This window comes from Desmodus rotundus, chromosome 2 (genome assembly GCF_022682495.2).
Source record: "Desmodus rotundus isolate HL8 chromosome 2, HLdesRot8A.1, whole genome shotgun sequence".
Classification (NCBI taxonomy): domain Eukaryota; kingdom Metazoa; phylum Chordata; class Mammalia; order Chiroptera; family Phyllostomidae; genus Desmodus; species Desmodus rotundus.
This window is the reverse complement of record NC_071388.1, coordinates 168,422,485-168,447,887: the sequence shown is the minus strand read 5'-3', so window position 1 is coordinate 168,447,887 and position 25,403 is coordinate 168,422,485.

Below are 25,403 nucleotides of genomic sequence, written 5' to 3'. Positions count from 1 at the left end.
CCAGGCCCGTGTTAATGCAACAAGAGAATCCAGGTGATCGAATTGGAAGTAAGTTGGAATCCCTTAGGCCTCCCTTTTGGCAGGGGTTCTCATACAGGGAGTACACAAGCCAGGGCTGCAGCCACAGAAAAGAAAAACTCATCACACATGGATATATAATCTGAGCAGAATTCTGAATTTTCAGTGTAAGTCTACATAATCTGCCACTGTTTTTGTTCTGATCTTAAGTCAGGAATCAGTGAAGAGGAGATAACTTTTTTCTGGAGACAGCCACATTTAATCATCGAGGCCAATACTAATTGGTGTATGGACCAGGAAGGGGTGGAAAAACACAGTGAGAAATTTCTTTTAGTTTAATTTTGAGGATTCCATTTAACACTCAATACCAGACGCTTGCACATAGCAGGGAGTATGGAAGATCTATCAATTATCTTGACCATCAACTCACTGTTGAATGGTTTTTGCAATAAAAGGAATACTGCTTCATGCACAATATTAGAAAGCTGAAACTATGATACGGACAATTTTTAAGTTCCACAACAGAACAGTCATAGTCTGCTGATGAGACTGAACAGTTACACCATAACGGGAAAAATTATTAACAGTGAGGCTTCACTGAAAACCCAAAGAGAGGTCAAAGGTCTGATGTACTCAATTTGCCAAAGCAGCAGGAACCGTGCCCTACAAGTGCTCCCTTGCTGTGAGACAAATGGGCTAACTTTCATCAGGAGTCACAAATCTGACTGCAGTGGTATCCAAATCGCAGGATCATTTGAGCCCAGTCTGCGATGATGGATGTTTCATCCTCTTTAGTACAGTGAGGGATCCAGAGAGTAATGGTGGCTATCTGGCCATTACAGGTCTGATTAGCAGCTTGATTTCAATCAGCCAAATGATGGTCCCTTACAATGAATATCATGTGAGTGAGGCAGCCCACTTAACAGCAGCTCCTATTTGTTTCTACTGTTTGTGGCCCCAACGAGAAGTGTCTTTGATCTGCCAGTCTATTGTTTTCCAAGTGGCAGACCAGACAGCGAAGGCTACAGTGTCACTGCATACCCTATTTCCATTTGACAAGGTTTGTCGCACTCATCCCACTTCGTTAGTTGTTGTCCAAGTTGACCTGCCCCAAAAGGAAACACCAGGCTAGAGAATCAGAAAGTGCCTTGGGACAGGCTTCAACAAGAAGCCCAGGAAAGCTTCAACAAGAGCCCAGTAAAAAGCTAATAGTTACTTTTCAAAAGAGGTTTGCCTGATAACCCTGTCAGAGAGACAAGAGTCCAAAACCCTAGTGGCTCCCCCTGGTAAAGGCTGCCTCCTTTTACAGAGGCTCTGCTAGTCAAAATCATCAGTCACAGATGCTCATCCCTCAAAGGAGTCCGTAGAGTCGTGGGACCCCAAAGATACTAACACCCACCTGAATGTGGCTGTCCCATATTGGAAGAATCCTCCCTGGCCATGATGGGATAGAGAAGTGCAAGTATAAAACACATCGATTTCGACTATGCATCTAGAGGTAGAATCCATGACAACAGAACATTGAATTACACCAGAGGGCGAACAAGGCAATGTTAGCATTCCTTCCTGACTGTGAACACTACCCAAACCGCATTATTTGAATTAAGCAGCCCCCCTCTTTCCTTGGTAGAATGCTGACTCAGGTCCTATGTCTAAGAGAGTCATACAAGTATCCCTCTCTCCTGCCCAAAATTTCCCAAAACACTTAGACAGTTGCATATGGCCTTCCTTCCCCCTTGAGACCTTGGCCTCGCATCTAGTCACCTTTATTCTCAAAGCAGCTGAGGTCAAACTAGAGAGAAAGATAGGAAAGGTGATGCCCAGAGGAAGAGAGCAATTCCACGCCAATAAGCAATGCTTTGCACTCACTTTCAGCTTTGAGAAGCTACTCAATCACAGTTCAGCTAAATGGTCTTCCATTTTGGGGGCCCACTCAGTGCTCTACAAAAAAACAGCAAGATCCTCATATCTGACACCATTTGTTTCACCTCTGTGTACCCCGGATAAAGCAGCCACAGGCACTTGCTTTCCACCTAGGACCACAGGGTGTGGCCCTTGGGCTGACTTAGGTTTCACAAAGTGACAATTTTTTTTAAGGTGGCCATCTTAATCTTGGGCATCCGCTACCCTGTTACCATGACAATATCTTCATTTTTGCTGATTTTAACAAAATGGCTAAGGAAGTTTTGTAGAGTAGTGGGGCCAACTTCAACAATTTATCTATGATTCTTTGTGTGTAAATTTTCTTCCTCCATTTGCTCACCTTTATAAGGCATAGCAAATCCAGCCCAGGACAGTAAGTGCCCAATACACTACCGTCAATTTCTTATCTATTGTTTCCCATGGGAGTTTCTCTGTTTGAGAGCTCTCTCCAAGAGTAACAAAATTCCCTTACAGCAGCCAGTAGCCCCCGGCATGGGGGAAGCCTCAGAGGTTTTACTGCTATTCTGAAGAGACCCTGGAGTGGCATATTAGAGGAGCTGAACAATAAGACACCCAGCTGGTGCACATGTTCATCAACGAGCACTGCACATCATAGCCCAGGTGGAGGCCCAGCTGCATTTCTAACCATCTGCCTGGTTTCTGCCCATAGAGGTCACAGATTTCCCTCTCTTCACACTCAGTGTAGATGCACATTTCTGTAACTGTGGCGTGGAAGGCAATGGGACTTCCGCCCACCCAGGACAAATCTTAGCACTAGTCGGTACAATTCATTTCAGCAGACTGAAAGCTGACCTCCAGATTGACAAGGAAGTCTTCCCACCTGAAGGAGAGTTAGCAAAAATGGGGGCACCTTTCAAAGGAACAATGTTTCGACTGGGAGTATACGGGCAGTTTCTGTGAATGCAGATGAAGTAAAAATGTGGATATGGTTGGATGATTGAGTAAATGTTATGTGAGGTAATACCCTTCATTACCTGACATTTTCTTAAAAAGGATATCATGTCTGATTGGGAACATTTCCCCTACCTGATATTTTGAATAGAAGACCCATAAAATTCCCCCTAAGCCAGTATTAGTTGGCCACACTAATGGGAGCCTTTGGAATTGTCAGAGCCCACACATTCTGTTAATATGAAGCAACATGGAACACCTGGTAAAAAAAAAAAATTACAGCTTTATTCAGTGACATGCTAAAAATAGAAGTATTGATACAAACAAGTTCTCTGTATTGTAACACTATGTGGTCTGTGAAAGAGGCAAATAGCTCATGGACACTTACTGTACATTACCACAATCTGAACACAGTGGTACCATCTATAGCCTCAGCAGTTCAGACATGTTAGAAATAAAAGGTGTAACAAGCCAGTGGGGAATGGTTTTCAAGTGACTGATGTTGCTAATGCCTCTTTCAGTGCCAATTTTTACTTTAAAAGAGTCAGCTGCAACATACATTCACGTAAGTGTCCCAACTTACATTTACTAGTTTGCCATAGGGTCATTTGAACACAGGGTCATTTCTAACCAAATTCAAATTCGGATAGAAAAGACTTGGATCTGATGCGTGTTTTAAGTATCTTAATATGCTATATTGATGATATAACATGTGCGTAGCTGTCATTTAACCTATTTCCTGACATTTGGCCTATAGCCACATCATTAATTTTTCCTTTTGAGGCAATAAACTAGAGGATCATGTATCGTCTGGTTGATCATAAGTTGCTCAACACACTCACTACCAATACCTGTGGATTTCCCTCAAGTCCCACTAACTGGCATAGAAGGTTCTCATTCTTTCCCTTCCAGAAAGCCATGTCTCTATGTGCATCTGATCCTGTCACTAAGACTGTCAAAGATCTGAGAGATCACCTTACTTCAATTCTAACATGTCTGCCTGCCACCGTTCCATGGATGCAAGAAGAAGGTATGACATTCCTGGGTCAGAGGCAAAGAACTTCATCAAAACTCACAGCAAGAGCAGCGTCAGAGTATCAACTTGTTCTTATGCCATTTCTCTGAGCCCCAATTCCCTCAGGGCAATAAAGAAATTGCCAGGTGATAGCTGCATACTGTGGGTTGCATTATAGGAAGGCAAATCTAAATTTAGGGAATACAAAAATTGTATAATGGGCAGGAAGCATGCCTGTTCATTTGCTCCAGAAGTCAGCATTGTCTTTATTATACTGAACAGTAAAGCATAGCTGACCTTTGCTCAGAAGGGCAGTGCTATCTCTCTTTTCCAAGACTGTAAACAAAACCTTCCCTGTCTCCAGTGTGAAACACTATCTGCATGTTCTCTGCACAAACAACCTTGAAAAGATAGTCTGGAACAAAGGCAGTTTGTGCCTCTGTTAGCCAGACATGCACAGACCCATGGATATGTATCTCCCAACAATAACTCTAAGTTTCTCTAAGCCACTGTCCCATCAAATTGGCCAATACAGAAAGCTAATCCCAGCCACATAAATTATACTCCCCATCTACTTTGTGACAAAGATTTATTTTAAAGAACAAAAATTTTAAATTTACTTCTTCAAATTCTCATAACTCATTTATTTCCATAAACAAAAAAAATATATGTATTCTAAAAGCACTAAAGCATCTACTTCAGATCTATCACCATGTTCTAAGACATTTACTTTTCTATATTTCTCTCTGGAAAAGTGATTCCTTGCGTTTAACACCACCAGTGGCTTGAATTGATAAGTATATACAAGAGTATATTTCTGAGCTAAAGACTCAAAGAAGTGGATTGCAAGCTGGAACAACTAGTCATCAGGGGGGAAAAACATGGTTATTAACATGATCTATACATCAGCAATCATTATTATTCATTATCAATTACAGTAGCCTTGGTTTTACAGATTTGGGGCAGTTCAACAGTAGATGTTGTGCTAATGCTGCAAAGTTTATTTCAGTGTCAGAATTAATTTTAATACCTATGTAAAATTAGCACCATTTGCTCTACATACATTCATAAAAGTTCTGAAAAGACCAATTTAGCTACCAAAGTATGTAGTAGAACTAAATATCCAGACTATAGCTTTTTTGGAAGTGCCTTTGGTGAAAGAAAATGTTCATACTAATTTTTGATATTCTAATAAAAATATAATCATCTTTTGATTATTCTCCTTCAGCAAACTGTTTGCTCTATTACTCACCTGCACTTCTTTACCAAGTTTTCCTAAACCTTTTTACAAAATGTAGCCACTTGGATTGTTCCACTCCTTGTACAACTTTGCATAATAAAAGACAGGTATAGGCCTAGTTAAATTTTCAGCAGGTTAAAAAAAATAAAAACAAATCAGGCAACTATCCAAAAGAAGGTAGGGAATGTTCTGGAAAGCAAAGCTACTTTTACTAAAAGGAAAGACTCATGGAGTTCAAATATACAAATACCATGCATTGTTCAATGACATTTTTTAGAAGGCACTTGAGCCTCCTCAGATTTGGTATCTTCCAGGGTCCTGGAACCAACCCCCAGTGGGTACAGAGGAAGGACTGACTGTATTAGCCTTCTTGGACATGGGTGGAAGAGAAGCAATAATGGCACAGGGATAAGAAATGTTTTGAATGTCTGCTATATAATCAGTACATTGTTAGGAAATGTGTACCCATTCTATTAAACAATCATCAAGTGAGAAAATATTATTTCCAATATATAAACACAGTCTAAGACTCACTCAGATAATATGGTCAAGATCTCAGTTACTAGATAATAAAACTAGGTTTTTCAAATCCAGATCTCTCTAATTGTAATGAGACTTATATAAAAAATGCTTCAAACAAAAGATTGAGGAAAAAAACACCTATAGGGAATATCCACATATTTTACATTCATCCAGAGTCCATTTTACTTGATATGCACAGTCATCGCTGGGTATCTCTGGGGGATGGGTTCCAGACCCGCAAGAATATCAGAATCTGTGTATGATCAAGTTTCTTATATAAAATGTGTTGTATTTGTATATGTTATACACACCTCTTATCTACTTTAAATAATCTCTGGACTATTTATAATACCTAACATACTGTAAAGGCTACAGATGCAAACAGCTGTTAGGCTGTACTGTTTAGGGAATAATGACAAGAAAAAAAAGTCTGTACATGTTCACAGGCCTAACTACATAGTAACGTCAGCAACAATGTAACTTTTTCCCTGGGATATTTTCTATCTGCAGTTAGTTGAATCCAAGGATATGGAACCCGTGGATATAAAAGGCCAACTGTATACACATATGCACATATATATGTATGTATGTCATACTGTATATTTTATAATTTATGTAGATAGATTTAGAAATAGATTTAAATGTTATAAGCATTGGTTAGAGAAGATGTATTTTAAGTATTCCAAATTCCTCAGACAAGTCTGGACAAATGCATGACCTTTTTAGATTCCTTGTCATCTTGCATCGTTTTATTTGAACTGATTGGTATATAATGGCACTTTTTATATTAATATTCCAGAACTTATTGAAAAGAATAATTTGCTTCAAAATATTCATCTAAGGAAGCAAGGCATTTATTATACAATAGAATACAGTCTTATAATACTTAGTATAAAATGTAATATTTTATTATATCAGAATTACCTAAATTAGATTACTCCCAACTGTTTTTTTACATTTCAATAATTTAAAGCAGCAGAGGATCAAGATTAATTATTAATGAGAAGTTTTGTTTTAGTGAACCACCGCCTTTGCAGAAAATTTCAGAACAGGAGTTTGAAAATATTCAGAATAATTGCAGCATCATTGGACTGAATGCAGAGCTTTCAAGGTATTACCTTTAAAGAACAACATTCATTTGCATAAGTAACTTAGTTATTAAAAATCAAATATTATTTTAGTCAAATCTTACAGGATAGTAACTAAATATTTACTGACCTGCAAAGATAATTTAAAATGAGGTAAATAAACAAATGTATTCATAAAGAATTCCAAATGAGTAAATGGGTGACTTTAAAAGAAAAATTGTCCCTAAGTGAGGAATGTGATGAATTATTGAAAAAGTTTAAGCTGTGAAGGTCAAACATAGATGGGAGGATAGAATAATTGGGGGGGGATGTTAGATATTATAACAGTATAGTCTAATGCTTAATTTGAAATGAAAACTCTGACTAAACAACTAACAGAACTAAAACATCATCTGAGGACCAAGGGAATTGTGGGGATCACACAGTACTATAGTGTAATAATTTGTTTAAACATCAGTATACAGATGATTAGATCCAATTCCTAAAAACTTTTCTAAGTATATTTCCATACTCTGTAAAATAGTAGAGGGAACGTACCTCAACATGATAAAGGCCATATAGGAGAAATCTACAGCCAATATCATACTCAATGGACAAAAACTAAAAGCTTTCCCACTAAGATCAGGAACAAGACAAGGACATCCGCTTTCACCACTTCTTTTCAACATACTATTGGAAGTCCTAGCCACAGCAATCGCACACGAAAAAGAAAGAAAAGATATCCAAACTGGAAAAGAGGAAGCAAAACTGTCATTGTCTACAGATGACATGATAGTGCACATAGAAAACCCTATAGACTCCACCATAAAACTACTCCACCTAACAAGTGAATTTGGCAAAACAGTGGGATACAAAGTCAACTCAGAAATCAGAGACATTTTTGTACACTAACAATGAAATACCAGAAACACAAATCAGGGGGAAAAATCCCATCTGATATAGCAACAAGAAAAACAAAATACCTAGGAATAAACCTAACCAAGGACATGAAAGACCGGAACTTTAAATATCATTTTATACACTAAATTTTTTTACTAAATTTATAAGCTATAAATGGAATATAACTATCTCAATCATGTATGTTTTTAAGTTCCTTGGTGCTTATTGCGAGTAAATTAAATTATTAGGTAAAAACAAAAATAATATATTTAAGAGAACCAGAAGACCATTTGAAATAAACATAAGTAAATGTCAGCATAAAACTAAATCAGGGATTCATTTTCTTCTTTTGTATTCAATTAGTTCTTATAAAGAATTAATTTATAATAAAAATGAATTATAGTAAATGCTGATTTGAACATAATTTCTAAAAATACAAATACTACAGCCTTTAAATAATTGATTAAACACGATCTCTCTGTATTAAAAAGTAAGTAAATGCCCAAGATAAATTCTCATGGCATGTAAAAACTACAACTTGACATTGGGGAACTCAGACGTAAATCCCTAAAAAATTCTTATCTGAGAACTCAGTGTATCTACTTGTCCCAGAATTTATAATAACTATTATTTTTTAAGATTTTATTTATTTTTAGAGAGGGGGATGGAAAGGACAGAGAGGGAGAGAAACATCAATGTGCAGTTGCCTCCCACACACCCCCATTTGGGGACCTGGTCCACAACCTAGGCATGTGCCTTGACTGGGAATCAAACTGGCGACTCTTTGGTTCACAGGCCCACGCTCAATCCACTGAGCTACACCAGCCAGGACTATCATTAATATTTTTTAAAATACCATTGATATTTTTAAACAGCATTATTAAGTATAATGGATACACTTAAAACTGCAAATATCTTTAGGTTTTGGATTCTCTACATGTTCCCAGTTTGGAGCTATTACAAATAAAGCCCTATACCTATTAGTGTAAAAGCCTCTGTAGGGACATACTTATCTCTTCTAGGTAAACATCTGGGAATAGTATGGCTGGGTCACATGGTAGGTATAAATTTAAGTTTTGTATAGTAATTTTTTTAGTTTATGTTTTATACCAAATTATAATGACACTAAGTAAATGCCTAAGTAATTAATATTTGTTTCTTATTATTGGATAATACCAGATCTTTGGCCTAATGGTAACATTTTACATAACCTTAGTGCAAATATCAAGAATAAGAAATTAATATCAGTACAATATAGTAAGTAAAATAAGATCTCGTTTGAATTTCACCAGTTTGTTTTAAGGGTTTTTTTTTCCTATAACCTTTCCTGTTCTCTGAGCTTACCTTAAATCCCACATCACATTTAATTGTCATTTCTCCATAGACTCCTCCTGTCGGGAAAAGGTCCTGCGTCTTGCCTTTCTTTCATGACTTGACACTTCTGTAGAGCACGGCTGAGTTATTCTGCAGCATGTCTCTCAGTTGGGGTTTCTCTAAAGTTCTGCCCTAACCGGAATAGGTTATGTGTGTTTGAACTACTACCACAAAAATGATATTGTACTATACACCTCTGTAAGAAAAGAAGCTGCCAATGTGCTTTCCAAAGTGTTTATACCATTTTACATTTCCATAACCAGAGTACGGTCAGTCTCTTTAGCTGTAGTCATTCTAGTAGGATATAATAGTATTAGTAGCGGAATGTTGCTCATCTTTTCATGTACTATTTGGCATCTGTGTATCTTCTGTGTGAAGTGTCTTTTCAAATCTTTTATACATTTTAACTGTAATTTTCCTCTTTAGTTGTGAGAGTCCTTTATGTTCTAGACAAAAGTCTTTTGTTGGATGTATATTTTGCAAATAATTTCATTCACTCTATGGCTTACCTTTTCAATTATAAAATGACTTTCAACTTGCAAAAGCGGTTTTTAAGTCCAATGTACTACTTGCTTTTATAGTTCGTGCTTTATTTTTTAAAAACCTGTACTAAACCCATGATTTTTTTCTGTTTTCTTCTATAAGTTTTGTACTTTTAGCTCCTAAATTTTGGTCTATTTTAAGTTAATTTTTGTATACTAACAAAAATTAAGGTAAGATCGAAGTTTGTTTTATGCATAAGGCCACCAACTCTATAAGCACCATTTGTTTCTTTTTATTTATTTTTTAGTATATTTTATTGATTATGCTATTACAGTTTTCCCAATTTTTCTCCCTTTATCCCCCCTCTGCCCTGCACTCCCCAACCCTGCAGCATCACCCCACCTTAGTTCATGTCCATGGGTTGGACATATCAGTTCTTTGACTTCTCTGTTTCCTATACCATTCTTAACCTCTCCCCGTCTATTTTATGCCTACCAATTATGCTTCTTATTCCCTGTACCTTCTCCACCAATTCTTCCCCTCCCCCTCCCCATGAAAACCCTCCACGTGATGCCCATTTCTCTGATTCTGTTCCTATTCTAGTTGTTTGCTTAGGTTTTGTTTTCTTTTTTTTTTACATTCAGTTGTTAATAGTTGTAAGTTTGTTGTCATTTTACTGTTCATAGTTTTTCATTATTATCAAGCCCTTATTATATGAAATGTTAAAGGGACTTATCTAAGAAATAGAAGAAGATAAAAACCGATGAACAGTAAAATGACATTCGTTGCTTTTTAGACCAGGATAGAAGAATGTATTCAAAAGAATCAGGTGTTCAGTCCAAAAGCATTTTGAAATTCTCAGCTATTCTTCTAATGACAGTATTTAATGGCTGTATAATTTCCTGAGCATATTCTCCATTGTTATCTACTTAGGGTATTTTCAAACTTTAGCCATTGAAAGTAACTCTGCAAATAGCACACTTGTAATATCCATCTCTATTTCAGTAAGGCAAATTTCTACAAATGTAATTTCTGGGTAAAATGATACACAGATTTTTAAAGTTCTTGTACATACAAACAACTTACTTTCTACAAAGCTTATTCTACTCTTCTTCCCAGCCAATACTGTATATTAATGTTATTTTGTTTGCAAATCTAATACCTAAAAAAATCAATTTTCCTCTTGTCTAAATTTGCATACGTTGTTACCAAGATAGTAAAACATTTTTTCATATATAACTAAACTTGTAGTTTTTCCTTTGTGAATTATTTCTTACCAGAGTCTTACAATGTTCCTATTGCTAAGAAAGCTTTTCATGTATTCAGAATATTATTCCCTTGCTTGTTACATATGCTGCAAATCTGTTTTTGGCCACAGATTGTTTGCATTTCCTGGCGTGAAGGTGTTATAATACAGAATGTTTAATGCTGATACCTAGAGTCTTCAGTCTTTTTTGTTTGTGCTTTTGTATGCAGAAAAAAGCTACAACGGTACCAGTTAAAGCACCATGAGATCAGTGAAAAATATACTGACAGGGAACACTTTTTCTAACATAGTAAGTAAGAAAGGCAAATTACAAAGAGTATATGCAATATGAAAACAACTTTATTTTAAGGCCATTGGGGGAAAAATACTAAAAATCTCAAGTGCTAATGACCATCGCTTTGCTATGGTGGCAACACAAGTGTTTTGTTTTGTTTTGTTTTTTACTTCTATACTTCCCACATTCTCCATTAGAAATTTTTATCACTTTATTATCAGGAAATGATTATTAAAAAGGCTAAAAAGTCTCCCAGAATTCTGGGGGGGGAGGTGTAATCATATACGTGTTAAAAGTTTTATCAGCATTATGGCTTTGCAATAATTATGCCATGAACTTGGCTGAATAAACTTTCCAAGTTTCCTGACATTCTATCGGGGTAACTGAACCCACACAGATTTCCAGCTGTGTTAGATAAGAAATTAGCATTATTTCTCTCATTACTTCAACTATGTTCATGTGTTTGTGCCTTAAACACTCCAGATATAATTCAATTCTATCCACATTCCAGGCCTATTTAGTGACCTTGAGTCCATTTGAACCATAATGTTTTAAGTTCATTAAGTATGCATGAGATCTGGAATAAGAGAAGATATACCAGCTAGCCAGGCGGCTGCTGTTTTATACTATTACTAGCATGCTGTTCTCTCCTGGGTGATTATTATCTCATTAACTTTTAAACCAGTTTGGAAATAATTTACTCAAAACTTAGGCTTAATTAAACATTATTTAGGGTCATTGTAACATTGGAAGTCAGTCTTATTTAAATTTTAACTTTTAGAACTCTATCATAACAAGTAGAAAATCATTTATTTTTGTAGGAAAAGAACATGAACCCATTACTCAGTCATAATTCAGATGGCTATGAATGAACTCCTGAATTTTTTTAGGGCATTCATTGCAAATCATCACTGACTTGATAAATTTTCATTAAACAGTATGTTTGCTAATAGGATGGGACCTAGTTTTCCTGTGATATTCCCAGGACGGCTGATGAGCAGCCATGAGTCAGAGTTAGGGCCCAGGGTTAGGAAAATCAGTGGTTTGCCAGGTTCAGGGAACACAAGAATCTGTGGTTATAGAAAGACTGAAAACTGGACTGAAGCTCAATGAGTTTAATTCACAGAGATGTTGGGAGACTGGCCTCAACAGGAATCAGCAACAGAGCATGCTAACATGGATGACTGAACTTTAGACAGAGAGTCTTACACACATTTCAAAATAATAATATTAATGTTCAGTAATGAGGGTACCGAGGTAATTGCCTAAGGATGGACACGTCTGAGGGAATTCAAAACACAAGGCACCGGGATATAAGCTGCAGAGAAGTGCAGATGTGGGGTCTGCTTCAACATACTTCTCTTATGTGTCTTTGGGAAAGTTATTTTCCCTGTTACCTCAGATTCACATTCTGGATTTTTATTTTTTAAATCTTACTTTAATAAAGACAGACTATCTCGATATTCTCCTCCTGCTCAATTTAGCCCTAAAGCAGCAATGAACAGAGACTGTACCCACAACAGTGTACAGTAATTTTACTTACATAAAAAATTTTTAACAATGGTCCCACTGATTCACTATCTCTGAGCAATAAGATCATTGGTGCCTTTTATTTTCTTCTTTGTACGTTTCTGCATTGCTGTCACTTTTTTGAAACCAGCAAAGGTTGTAATTATTTTTTAAAGGGATAAAAGAAAACTCAGTAATATAAACTTCTGGGGCATTAGTAGATTTGGAATTAAAACGTGGACAAGTGATTTCAATTTTTAACTAGATACAGACACTAAGGCACTGGTGCTCATTCCTGGCTTCATTTAATAATCACTTGAGAGAGCTTACAAGAAATATCCATGCCTTGGTCCCGCCTTGTGGGACTGCAATTTAACTGGTCTATTATGTGGCTCAAACATTTGTCTCTTTTTAAAAAGCTCTCCAAGTGATTCTAACAGGTAGCCAAGCCTGAACAATACTTCTCTGAAATAGAGCTAAGCATCAGTATTGTCTGAGATGTGATACCTGTGAACAAAACAGCTAGGACAATTTTCTGGTAATAAAAGTAACATCCTTAGAAAATTTAGCATCTCCAGATTATTCGATCTCCATAAACCAAAAAAATTTTCAAAGGAAATTAATTTGTATTACATGGTAGGAATATTAGGAGTCCCACGTTTGAAAAATAGAAATGTGAGTGTCCCTGTTGAAAGGAGATTCTCTCTCACTAAAGGAAGGGGCACAACCTGCCTCGCCGGGACCTAGCCAAGTAGCGTTCCAGCACTGAATTATGGTTTCCTTCCCTGTGCTAGTAACTGAAACTAAACAAACCACTGAACTGAAAAAGTTTAATTTAAAAAACAAAGACTTTTACCACTTAATCAACAAGGGCACGTGTCAAACAGGAGTAAACTGGAATCTTCTGCATGCCTATGTTAAACGTAACCTGTTCCCCTGCTGTGGTTTGCTGCCCTTCAAGGTCATGTTCTTTGACACTCTGCCTATCAGACTTTGAAAACAAAAATCAGTGTTTACCCACTGAAATTAAATTTTAATATTGGTACACACACCAAATTTTGTGAAATATGTTTTACAAAATTGAAAACAATTATAAAATTTAGATAATATAGGAAATTACACTTTATAAATTTAAAATTGTGTTACAAATCATTGAAGTTAAAATGTGCTTAATTCTTTTTAATTCTTTTCTTGCCTTTAACTGGATTCCAACAACTCACGTGCTGTAAAAAGCTGAGGACAGCATCCAGTATCTGAAAAAGTGGTGTTTCTATCATCCCCCTTTTGCAGTGACTATTAAAGAAGTGCTTCTAATATTTTATAAACCGAAAATTCAAATGAAGCTTTAATTATCCTCGACACCTGTTCTATACCAATAACAGCACCCTGGTTTTTACAAATGTCATCTTATTCTCACTGATATATCCATTCAATAAATAATTGTTTATTACATACTAAGTATCAGAAAGTAAACTAGGGATGTCACCACACATTAAAGTTTGTCAGGTAGGTAGAGAAGCACATGGGAGACTTGAATGCCCTGTGGTCGATGCTAGACTCAGGTGCCACAGGTCCTATAGGAGAAACACCCGGTCTACTTGTGGGGGGCTTCTGAGTTTTCCCAGCAGTGTTTTTAAGTTAAAAAAAAATCCACCTTGAAAAAAAACAACTAAAATGTAATCAAGTGAGTCAGGGAGAAAAGAAAAAAGCAGGTGGGGGTGTAGGAGAGAGGAGGTCTGGAAGGGTTAATTTTTTTTAAAGATTTTATATATATTTATTTTTTAGAGAGGGGAAGGGAGAGGGAGAGGGAGAGAAACATCAACGTGTGGTTGCCTCCTGCGTATCCCCCACTGAGGACCTGGCCGGCAACCCAGGCATGTGCCCTACACTGGGAATCAATCCAGGGCCCCTTTAATTCACAAGCTGGCATTGAACCGCTGAACCACACCAGCCAGGGCTGGAAGGGTAACTTTCACAGACAGATGCAATTCGGTACCCTTGTAGAAAAGAGAGGGTGTGGAACTTCCAGAGAAGAGTAAATTCTTCAGTCAGAATCAAGTTTGGAGGGGAAAAAAAAAAGGAATGGAGTATGGACTGTTGTTGCATTAGTCAGGGTTCTCCAAAGAAACAGAACCAACAGGAGATATCTCTCTGCTCTCTCTCCACTTACACGGATCAGATGACCCCAGACACACACTTTGGGGAGGGCAATCTGCTCTCCTCAGTCCACCTCTTTAAATGCTAATCTCATCCTGAAACACTTTCCCAGACACACCCAGACCTGACATTCAATCAGGACATCCCACGTCCTAGTCAAGTCGTTATATTAAATTAACCTTTATATTAGTGAAGAGTCAGAATGTGACAGATTTTAATTGGCTCCAAGAAATCTGGGCTTTATTTTTTTAGTGCTATGAGGAAACCTAGAAGACTTTTCCATAGCAGAAGTATATGATTAGATTTCATTTTGGATCCTGGCTCCTGCATAGAAAACAGGCATGGGGAAGGGCATGATTAATTTAAGTAGACCAATCATGAAGCAGTTGTTTTCATCTACGTGAATATAATGACAATGGCCAGCATTAAAGTAACGGGAGTTTTATTTTTCACTCACTTTCTGAAGTATGTATAGTTATTCCCTTTTGCCAGGTAAGAAAACTGAGGCTCAATGTATTTTAGTAACTCACTAATATCACATCTAGTAAGTGCCAGAACGGGGGTTTGATCCCAGAATTACTTGCTATCAAAGCCTAAACTTTGATATATGTAAAAGAATTGACTTTTTAAAAAGTAGCTAGAAATGAGCACTATATTTATCTAACATCGTAACTCATTCATTTTTGTTCAATCAAAATATTTCATAAACATATATTGAACCCTCACCATTCACAATTCTTCATGCCAGGAATTTAGGAAAAATAAAATGAATGAGAGAGCCCTGTTCTCAACTGCTCAGTAAATAATTCTAGTCTTTTTGCCATAGAAATTCTTACCTTATGAGTTGCCTAATTGTGAGTTATTTTCATGAGATAACAGATGCTTCCTGTTTATCAGGTACCGCAGGTTTTACTTAGAAGCTCTACATACTATATTTATTACAGCAGCACTCTACACATACTGCGTGCCAGGTGTTCTACATTACTAAACAGGCACTCCCCATATGCTCTTGGAGGTTATTCCCATCTGAACAAATCCTAAAATGCTATAGTTAAATAATTTATAGGTAGAATAGCTATAGACTGTGGATAAAATAAAATTTAAAGGAGTGTGGTATTTTGAAATCTAGAGACAGTCAATAATACAGCATATCAGAGTAGGGAGTTAAAAAATCCTTTACTGATATATAACTACAGTATAGGTAGAGGATCAAGTAAGTGTCTAAAGCTTTCAATGTGCTAATATTTTTCTGGGAAAATATATTTACTCCTCACATTTTTATGATTTTCTACTATCTTATTTGTAGTATGCAGCCTCCCTGCCATCTTTGAAAGCAGAGCTTCAACCTCCAGCAGTACCCAACCCTCACACCTGTTACTTTCTATCTCCCATTTTCCCAAATGTGAGCCTGCATGTAGAAGACCAATTTTTAAAAATCTACATAATGGTCATTTCTTCTTTCAAAAAAAAAAAAACCTATTGGTATGTATTGTGTCCTACAAAAACTCACATATTGAAATCCCTACTTCCAGTATCTCAGAATGTGATTTATTTGGAAATAGGGCTATTGTACATATAATTGGTTAAGATGAGGTCATCAGGGTGGGTACTACTCCAGTTTGATTTGTACCCTTATAAAAGGGGAAATTTGGATGCAGAAAGAATACCATGTGGCCCTGGCTGGTGTGGCTCAGTGGACTGAGCTCTGGACTGCAGCAAACCAAAGGGTTGCCAGTTCGATTCCCAGTCCGGGCACATGCCTGGGTTGTGGGCCAGGTCCCCAGTAGGGGACATTTAAGAGGCAACCACATTCCCACCAACAGTGCACTAGGGTTCCCTTTTCTCCGCATCCTCTCCAACATTTGCTTGTTGATTTGTTCATGTTGGCCACTCTGACTGGTGTGAGATGGTACCTCATTGTGGTTTTAATTTGCATCTCTCTGATGGCTATTGATGCTGAGCATCTTTTCATATGTATCTGGGCCCTCATATGTCTTCCTTGGAGAAGTGTCTGTTTAAGTCCCTTGCCCATTTTTCAATTGGGTTGTTTGTCTTCCTGGAGTGTAGTCATGTGAGACATTGAAGTTAAGAACAATCTAACAATAGCCAGGGGGGAGTGGGGAGGGGACAGTGAGGAGAGGGGATTACAGGAACTACTATAAAGGACACATGGACAAAATCAAGGGGGAGGATGGAGGTGGGGGAGGGAGGTGGGATCAGCTGTGGTGGGGTGGAGGGATGGGGAAAAAAGGCATACAACTGTAATTGAATAACAATAATTTTTTTTTAAAAAAAGAGGCAACCACACATTGATGTTTCTCTCCTCTTTCTCCCTCCCTTCCCCTCTCTAAAAAATATAAATAAAATCTTTTAAAAAAAAGAATGCCATGTGAAGATGAAGGCAGAGATTAAGGCAGGGATCCTTCTGCAAGTAAAGGAATGCCAAATCTTGCCAGCACAGACCAGATTCTCCCTTATGGGTCTCAGAAGAAATTGACTCTTCGGACACCTGAATCTTGACTTCCAGCTTCTGGAACTATGAAACTATAAATTTCTGGTGTTGAAGCCACTCAGTTTATGCTATACACTTTTTACAGCAGCCTTAGCAAATGAATATTAGAATAAATTGTAAATAAAGCATCAGCCATTCTGCTTGTAATTCATTATACTTGCTGACTCCCCTAGATAATAAACTTCAAATTAATTTAAATATTCCATTTAATAATAATGTTAACAGAATACATATAAAAGTCAAAAGTAAAAAATTAGTATTTAACAAAGACTGTTTCACAGAATAGTAATTCGATAGGATAAAGAAGGTGTTACGTGGGGAAAAAAAAACTTTGGAGAGCAAATCATTTTTGGGAAGCACTGAGTTTAACAAAACTAGATTTCCCTGATACAGTATTTTTCACAGTCCTTCACATATTAAAATATATTGTAAATCAACCAGAGAGGAGTACCTCATAAAGATAAAATGATTCGAACATTGACATGGTTATTTTGATGCAATCACTTTAAGGTATATCTAAGTGACACTGTCAAAATAAAAAATCATTTGGTGATGTGTTCAGCATACAATTTACATAATCACTTTGTAACTAAGTGTACAGAAATTATGGGGAACTTTCACTTTGCCTTCATTTCTGTGTCATTTTAAATTCTTATAAATATGAATTATTTTTATACAAAGAAAAAATATTTTAAAGCTTTTAGAATTATATGTGTTTGTTTTGTCTTTCAAAACCTCCCAAACTTCAATATAAAGGAGTTCACTAGTATACAATATACATGTATGTGTACATGGATATATGAATGTACATATGTGCATGTATGACATACATGTTTTATCAAATAAGGCTAGAAAAAGTGTTACATAAAGATCATGCATCTCTTTTCTAAATCTTCAAATGGCGAATATAAGATCCAATATTAAGTACATGCACTAATATAATGACAAAGTAAAAGTGGGGTTTCCACTTTTAGTAATGGATGACTATGTAATTTGGACCAACCTTCCCATTAAAGACAATTACACAAAACTCTATAAAACATATACAAGAAATAAAGAAAAAGGAATTCAAACACAACATTGCAGAAAGCCATCAACATACAAGACAAGAAATAAGAGAATAACAAAGGACCAGAAAACTATAAAACAATTAGAAAACAACTAATAAAATGGCAATAACTATATTACAAGCAATAATTTTAATGTAAATGGATTAATTGCTGTAATCAAACGATGAATGTATTAAGAAGATATGGTGCATATATGCAGTGAATATTACTCAGCCATAAAAAAGAATAAAATCTTGCCATGTGCAACAACATGTGTAACCTAGAGGGTGTTTTGCTGAGTGACATAAGTCAAACAGAGAAAGACAAATGCCATATAATTTCACTTACATGTGGAATCTATAAGACAAAATTAACAAGCAAAGCAGAACAGAAACAGACTCATAGATACAGAGAATATTTTGATGGTTTCCAGATTAGGGGGGATTGGAGAGATGGGTAAAAATCGTGAAGGGATTAAGAAGTACAAATTGGTAGTTAGAGAATAGTCATGGAATATAAAGTACAGCATAGGGTATGTGGTCAATAATATCGTAATAACTATGTATGGCATCAGATAGGTACTAGATTTATTGGGGCGATTATTTTATAAGTTATATAAATGTCTAATCACTGGGTTGTACACCTGAAACCAATATAATATTGTGTCTATGACAACTACTAATTTAAAAAATTAAAAATTATTTTTTAAAAGATGGATAAAAAAGAAGTGGTACATATATGCAATGGAATATTACTTGGCCACAAAAAAGAATAAAGTCTTACCATTTGCAACAACATGGATGGACCTAGAGAATATTGTGCTAAGTGAAATAGGTTGGACAGAGAAAGACAAATACCATATGATTTCACTGATACACGGAACCTAAAGCAAAATAAAACTAACAAGATAAGAGCAAACTCATAGACACAGAGGACAAACTGACGGTGGCCAGATGGGGAGGTTTGGAGGCTGAGTGAAAAGGTTAAGGGATTAATAAATAGAAATTGACAGTTATAAAACAGTCATGGGGATGTAAAACACAGATTAGGGAATATAGTCAATGATGCTGTGATAACTCTACATGGTGTCAGGTGAGTGCAAGACTTATTGGGGGGATCACTATGTAGGTTATACAAATGTCTAACCACTATGCTGTGCACCTGAAACTAACATAATATTCAACATCAACTAGGTTAAAAATCACATATGTATATATAGAGAGAGAAATAAATGTATGCATGCTTATATATATTCTTATAACTATGAATTATTCTTATAAATATGAATCATTTTATATCAAGAAAAAATAGTTTAAAGCTTTTTATAATTATATATACCTATATGTATATATGTATATGTATATATATATATATATAGAGAGAGAGAGAGAATATATACTCTCTAAGCATCAAAGAGCTAAGAGCTAAAGCATTAAAGTGAAGAAATACTGGCTCAAGACCCAGGAAAAAAACAGGAAGGAGGTGAGCCCAAATTTTCAGGTTACATTTTCTTGGGGTGTGTCTACTCGTACATAGCAATCAATAGAGCCATGTTTCTGAGAGCCTTGGCTGCCCAGGGAGACAAAAGTTGTCTAGTTTCCACCAAGGATGAGAACTCTGACTACCCTGTACACTGAGCTGGAATTGAAGGACTTTACGCTAAAGAAAGGGGAAAACTAAGATTTAACCACTCTTCACACAAACTAAAATGATTCTTAATATAAATTTTAAACATACAAATTCAACTGAATTTGAATGTATTCTCATTAGAAATACAGGAAGCCAAAAACTATATAACAACTTTTTTTTAAGTGTTGAAATGAGAAACTACCAATCCAAAGTTTTATATTCAATTAACAGATTCTCAAATATGAGAAAATAAAGACATTCATGATTAACAAAAGCTGAAAAAATAAATTACATGAAAGTTGGAACTACAATAAATGTTAAAGGAAATTCATAAAATCGATGAGAGATTATGAACAACTATATGCCAATAAATTAGGATACTTGTATTAAAAAAATCCTTGAAACATACAACTTATTAAAACTTACATGTGATGAAAATTTTTTTAATTTTAATAACTGTATAAGTACTTTTTAAAACTGTATTTGTAAATATGTTAAGAAAATCTTCAGAAAGAATACTCTAGGCTCAAGTTTTCACTAATAAATTCTAAAGGATTTTTTAAAAAGAATAATACAGTTTTATACAAATTCTTTCAGAAAATAGCACATTTTCAGCTTGTTTTATTAGGCCAGCATAATCCTAATAAAAACTAAGATATGGCCAAGAAAAAAAAAAAAAGACTGATAGTCCTCATAAACATTGACAGAAATTTAATAACATATTAGTAAATGTTATAAAATATAGAAAGGATGATAGAATGTGACCACATGTAGTTCATCCCAAGAATAAGTGGTTGTTTAATTAAAACATTTAAAAATAATGAATTTTACCCCAATAACAGAATAATGGAGGAAATAAACATTTGTCACAAGATGCAGGAAGAAAAGCACTTGAGAAAATTCAATTTCTGTTGATGATAAAAACTCTCAGTGCTTGAAAATAAAAGGAACCTTCTCAACCTGATGAAACCATCTGCAAAAAACTTATGACTAATATCATACATCATGAAGAAATAATAGGTGCTTTTGCTCTAAAACTGAGACAAGGCAAGATCATTTTACCTGAGTTCAAAATGGTTCTCACCAATCCCATTCAACATGATATTCAAGGCTGTGACTAGTTCAATAAGGCAAGGAAATATAAAGAAAAATTAAAATTGTTCTTAGAGAACATAACCATCTATGTAGAAAATTGTAAGTAATCTAACAGGGGGAAAGAAAACAATGTTAGGGCTAGTAAATGAATTTAATATGTGTAAGATACAAGGTCAATATTTAAAATCCACTCTACTTCTACATGTCAGTAATAAACAGCAAGAAATTGAAATTTTAAAAGCTGTTTTGTTGTAACAAGAAAAAAGGTATTAAATAATAAATTTAAAATTAGACAAGTTCTGTATGTAAACTGCAAAACATTGTTGAGAAAAATTAAATACCTAAGAAAATGGAGAGATATCTCATGTTTATGTACTGAAACACTGAATATGGTTATAATAAAAAATCTGAAATTGATTCAAAATAAAGATTTGGTATCATCTCTATCAATACTCCAATAGGCATTTTTGGAAGAAATGAATAAATTGTGTCAATATTTATATGAAAATGCAAAGAACCTAGAGTAGCCAAAATATTCTTTGAAAATAATCTCCCCTGACTGGTGGAGGTGGGGGTGGGGGTTCTGGGAAGGCTAAGTGAAGCCTAAGGCAGAGCTGCCTGGTTGAGTGTCAAGAGTTTACCCAACACACACATAGAGCCCCTCAGCAGACTTGGAGACTTCCTGGGCTTACGCATTTAAATAGATCTCTGTCCAATCATTAGCTGACCACCAAGCTAATTATGCAGAGACTTCAATGACCACAAACAATGCAGAATTTATTATGACATCATTATACTAAGTCAAAGAAGTCAGGCACAAAAGACCACACATTATATGATTCAATTCACGTGAAATGTTCCAAATAGGCAAACCCAGAGACACAACGCAGGTTAGAGGCTGCCAGAAGATGGGGTAGGGAATGGGTAGTGACTGGAAGTGCAAACGGGGTTTCCTTTGGGATGAAGAAAATGATCTGGAATTAGACAGTGAGGATGGTTACACAATCAACTAAAACCCCCTCAATTGTACTCTTCAAGGGGGTGAATTTTATGGTATGTGAAAATCTAAAAATGTTATCCATAAAAACATGTACTTCTCCATGACATATTTCACAGATATAGAACAAACATTTCAGAAATTTATATGGAACCATAAACAACCCCGAATAGCTGCAGCAATTTTGAGAAAGAAGAACAAAGCAGGAGGGATCACAATACCTGATATCAAACTGTATTACAAGGCCACTGTAATCAAAACAGCCTGGTACTGGCATAAAAACAGGCACATAGACCAATGGAACAGAACAGAGAGCCCAGAAATAAACTCAAGTCTATACGGTCAATTAATATTTGACAAAGGAGGCAGGAGCATAAAATGGAGCAAAAACAGCCTCTTCAACAGATGGTGTTGGGAGATCTGGACAGCTATGTGCAAAAAAATGAAACTCGATCACCAACTTACGCCATACACGAAAATAAACTCAAGATGGATAAAAGACTTAAATATAAGTCGTAACACCATAAAAGTCCTAGAGGAAAACATTGGCAGGAAAATCTCAGACATTCCACGCAGCAACATCCTCACAGACACATCCCCTAAAGCAAGGGACATAAAGGAAAGAATAAACAAATGGGACCTCATCAAAATAAAAAGCTTCTGCATGGCTAAAGAAAACAGCACCAAATTACAAAGAGAACCAACAGTATGGGAAAACATATTTGCCAATGATACCTCAGACAAGGGCCTGATCTCCAAAATATATAAAGAACTCACACGACTCCACTCCAGGAAGACAAACAACCCAATTAAAAAATGGGCAAAGGAATTGAACAGACACTTCTCCAAGGAAGACATACAGAGGGCCCAGAGACATATGAAAAGATGCTCAGCATCACTAGCCATCAGAGAAATGCAAATCAAAACCACAATGAGGTATCATCTCACACCAGTCAGAGTGGCCAACATAAACAAATCCACAAACAAATGTTGGAGAGGATGCGGAGAAAAGGGAACCCTAGTGCACTGTTGGTGGGAATGCAGACTGGTGAGGCCACTGTGGAAAACAATATGGAATTTCCTCAGAAAACTAAAAATGGAACTGCCCTTTGACCCAGCAATTCCGCTGCTGGGATTATACCCTAAGAACCCTGAAACACCAATCCAAAAGAACCTGTGCAGTCCAATGTTCATAGCAGCACAATTTACAATAGCCAAGTACCGGAAGCAACCGAAGTGCCCATCAGCAAACGAGTGGATCCAAAACTATGGTATATTTACACAATGGAATTCTACGCAGCAGAGAGAAATAAGGAGCTTAACCCTTTGCAACAGCATGGATGAAACTGGAGAGCATTATGCTAAGTGAAATAAGCCAGGAGGTGAGGGACAAATACCATATGATCTCACCTTTAACTGGAACATAATCAATAGAAGAAAAAAGCAAACAAAATATAACCAGAGACATTGAAGTTAAGAAAAATCTAACAATAGCCAGGGCGGGGGGAGGGGGGCGGGGGTGGCGGGGACAGTGGGAAGAGGGGATTGCAGGAACTACTTACTATAAAGGATACATGGACAAAACCAAGGGGGAGGGTGGAGGTGGGGGAGGGAGGTGGGTTCACCTGGGGTGGGGTGGAGGGATGGGGAGAAAAGGCATACAACTGTAATTGAATAACAATAAAAATTTTAAAAATAAAAAATAAATAAAAAAAAACATGTACTTCTAAAATGAAGGTAAAATATGGGCAATTTTAGGGAAACCAATCAGAAATCATTACCAGCAGACACGTTCTACAAGAAATACTAACAGAGTCCCTCAGAGTAAAGGTAAACGATCATAAGGAGAAGCATGCAACTGACGGCTGGGGAAAAACAGCGCACTGCAAAGGACAGTTATGTGGGTAAAATATAGACAAATATTTACTGCTTAAAGACTAATAATAATAATGCCTTTTGGAGTTTATAATATATGTATTAGTCAGCTATATGAAAACATTAGGGAAAATTACAAAAAAGGGTAATGAATTTAAACTGTTGTCAGGTCCTTCCACTGTTGTAGGTGTGGTATGAATGTAAACATCAGCAACATCAAGTGTAGGGAACCAAGGAGAGCAAGCAACTCTCAGACATTACCAGTAGAGGTTAAATTACTTCGAAAAACTATTTTCCAGTATCTACTAAAGCTGCCTGGCATTCCCACTCCTGGGCACCTGACAAAAATAAGTACATACTTAAATACAGCTGAAGATATGTTCGAGAATGTGCATAGCAGCTTTAATTAGAAACTCTCTATACATCCATAAAAAATAGAGTAGATGAATAAATTGCAGAATACCTGTGCAATGAATACTACACATATATAATGAACTACTGCTACATTTAACAACATGAATTAAACTGACACAAATTAGCCAAAGAATAAGCAAGTGATCAAGGTCAGAAAAGTAGTTACCTTTAAGGATGTACTAACAAGGTTAGGACACAAGTCAGTCCTTCCTGGGCACTGAAGGTGTCCTCTAGCTTACACTGGGTTGTACTTATATGGATGTGGGAGTGTATCAAAACTTGCCAGTCCCACTTTACATTATATAACTTACACCTCAATAAACCGCTTTTTAAAAAACATTAATATAACTCAAGCAAGGTCACATAGTAATCATTCTGCTCTACTGTCACCTGATAAAAAATGTTGCATTCAGTATTAATGCGCAATCTAATTTTTCTAGGACACTAATGTTCTAAGAAACATCACAGCTGATGAAAATGAGGGAAACGGAAATGAGCAGAGGCAGAAGTTGACTGCAATGCAATTGCAAAAATGGCCTCATCTCCCCCCAAGGGTTTTTGAAATTGAGTAAAAAGGGCTGGGCCTTTGTCCCTATTACTTTTAATGCATGTTGGCTGTCTCTGTACATGGGGCATAACCTTAAGTGAGGTATCTCTTCTAGGCCAAGGCAATTACTGTGAAGGGTCTTAGTGATGAAACTTTGGAAAATAGTTAGGGAAGTAAGTGTATCATTCCTGAAAAAGAATCTCAGAGGAATACCATAATATCCGTTACAATCCAACTCCTGTAGCACTTAAAAACACCTATTTTGTACAATGACTGCATCCCATGTGGGAATAGCTCCTCCTATATTCTGGTTGATCTTCCTTATTTCTAGCTGACGTTTCTTCCTTTGGTATCCTGTTGATCTAAGAAGTTTAGCTAAATAAACAATATAGCCTCTGCCATTGTAGCTGGTCTTAGGTCTATAAACAGTACTTTTCCCTACTATACTTGCTAGACTTCCCTCATTCTCATCCAGCCCACCACTGATCTAGAAGGCATATCTAATGGGGTGACCCTGAGTCTCAACCCTAAGGAGTATGAGTCCTTGGGTCATCATGCCCTTCCCAGGTCATGGGTGTGACACTTGTCAATTTATCATCAAAATTGGGCCAAAAAGTCCTAGCT